Below are 2,440 nucleotides of genomic sequence, written 5' to 3'. Positions count from 1 at the left end.
ATAACAGAACCATAAAAGAACTGAAAGGGAAAAGTTTTATCCCTATTAATTGTAGAGGACTCTCACTCTGTCACCCTCCTTGCAGACAGGGCTATTTATAAACCATCCTAAATATCTGCTGCTTCTAAAAAACTCACTGGACTTGTTCTTTTCCCTAGGTAATCTAAAAATCAACTTCTCTTAACATGTACATCTTTAATCATACAATGATACAAAATCATTGTATTTTGTTTGATAAAGGGCAAGGAAGAAAAACAACTGTCCAAAATTGACTATTGTGAATCATGTTAATGGTTTAGTTTGTTATAATATCTTCCCTAGCTGTACATAAAGCTATGTAAAGAAGTGTTTGTCTCAATTTCAATTGAATCATATACACACAGTTCCCACTTGTAAACCCCATGTATTCACAGAGCCTGGTCAAGCATGGTGTCCAATCCTGACTTCATATGCAATGTGATTTAAGAGAGAATCTCAAGAAGACTACCTGTTGAGCATGGAGCCCAACATGGGGCTGGAGCCCAACATGGGGCTTGATCCCATGACTCAGATCATGACCTGAGGCAAAATCGAGAGTGGGAAGCTTAACTGACTGAGCCACCTAGGCACCAAGTTTTTAAGTGGCATCATTGAAATAACAAATCAGAGTACAAAATAGGCGACAACAGAAACAGATTATTTCTAAATGCTTCTAATGGAATTAATATAAGTTATGGCTAAAGAAATACTGTGCCTGGCAAATTAGTTAAAAAGAAAGATTTTGGGATTGGCATAAAAATCAACCTCTTTATTATTTTCATTCTTGTGTTTAAAATTGCTTTAATAAATTGATTACTAATATTATGCACCAAACTTATCTCATTATTGTTGGCTATTTTCAAAAAAGGAGAAGCCATCATCAAAAAAACAAACACTTGCCATTATTAAAGACACTTGTTAGAGCCATAAATCAAAAACGGTAAGCCAAAAATGTTTCTTTGTTCATTTAGTCATTTAATTTGACAGACCTACTATATACCAGGTACTGCATTATTTGTTATAGGTACTCATAGAAAAAACAACTTGATTTTAGATTTTTTTTTAATTTTCAAGTTTTATTTTCTATGTGTCAACATTCTTAATACAAACTTTAATTTGATAAAGTCTGTTGATTATTTCCATTTGTAACTGGTTAAATCAGAGAAAAAAATTTAAATTCAAATATATGACACCAAAAATAAATATTCACTTACTGCAGTCTTATCTGTTTTATATCAAAAGATTTTTCCTCCCCAAATAAAGATTCTAAGATAAATTCAAGATTCCTTTGAATGAAAAAAAAATACACCTTTTAAAACAGTGAGCTTACAAAACAATGCAAGGGACTGCTAAGCACACTTACTATAAAAGGAACGTATGTCCAATGAAAAGGAAATTTAAAACATGACCTTAAACTTCTACGAAAAATTTTAACAAGGCCTTTACTTCATTTACTTTTAGCTACTCCATAAATACCAGAAGAGAAATCAGACCGTTTGTAATGAAACTTAGAAAAATTTCTTTTTTCATAAAGCAGACTTGTAAATCTTCCCCTTTGGCTCCTTCTTCCAATCCTCTTTCACTGTGCTGAAGAGCTATTGAGTTCTTCCAGATTTTTGGTTAAGTAAAAAAAGCTGACTGGGCTTTCCAGGTAGGTAGGATTTTCTGGTCAATGGATCTATGACTTGTCTAACTTTGAAAATGATCTCGGCCAGTTCCTGTTTCATGTGCTTTGTTGGTGGAACAGGTAGAGCTTTGAGAAGCACCATATCCCCAACTGTGCACTGCTGAAGAGCATTGTAGGCAAAAGTTTTTCGCTTATTAAAGTACTTTAATAGGGCGCCTGGGTGGCTCAGTTGGTTAAGCGACTGCCTTCGGCTCAGGTCATGATCCTGCAGTGCCTGGATCGAGTTCTGCATCGGGCTCCCTGCTCGGCAGGGAGCCTGCTTCTGCCTCTGACCCTCCCCCCTCTCATGTGCTCTCTCTCTCTCATTCTCTCTGTCTCAAATAAATAAATAAAATATTAAAAAAAAATAATAAAGTACTTTAATAAATAGGGATCCAAAACACTTTAGCTGTTTTTGTGCATTGCTGTTCCAATCACCTTGCCCATGATCCATTTGGCATGGACGGAAGAACGAACTATTGACATGATGTGGCTTTAGTCACAGGAGTGCTTTGAGGGTTTAACCTAGAAGGTGCTCAATAGCGCTAAACGTGGGTCTTTACTGGTGTTCCTTATTTCTTTCTTTCCTCTGGGCTTGCTTGTGTGCCTGTCCCTGAAAGACTCACAGCCCTGATACTCACGCACGCAAGGCCTTGGAGGAACAGCCGGGAAGTCCTCCCCACTGGGGGAGACCTTCACGTGGGACTGCTTGCTTGATCAGTCCGGCAGACCTGGGGTAGGTTGCGGTGATCGATC

General features: G+C 37.3%; 1 pseudogene; it reads right to left on the bottom strand.

Annotated features, from left to right (window-relative positions):
• Positions 1-1,597: 1,597 nt before the first annotated feature.
• On the bottom strand, positions 1,598-2,170 carry LOC123836980 (small ribosomal subunit protein uS17m-like; annotated as a pseudogene).
• Positions 2,171-2,440: the final 270 nt, after the last annotated feature.

Source organism: Mirounga angustirostris, unplaced genomic scaffold (assembly GCF_029215605.1).
Source record: "Mirounga angustirostris isolate CCGP_5_RB_7025 unplaced genomic scaffold, mMirAng1.0.hap1 SCAF_8, whole genome shotgun sequence".
Taxonomy (NCBI): domain Eukaryota; kingdom Metazoa; phylum Chordata; class Mammalia; order Carnivora; family Phocidae; genus Mirounga; species Mirounga angustirostris.
Note: the sequence above shows the minus strand (reverse complement) of the source record. Positions and strands in the feature narration are given on the sequence as shown.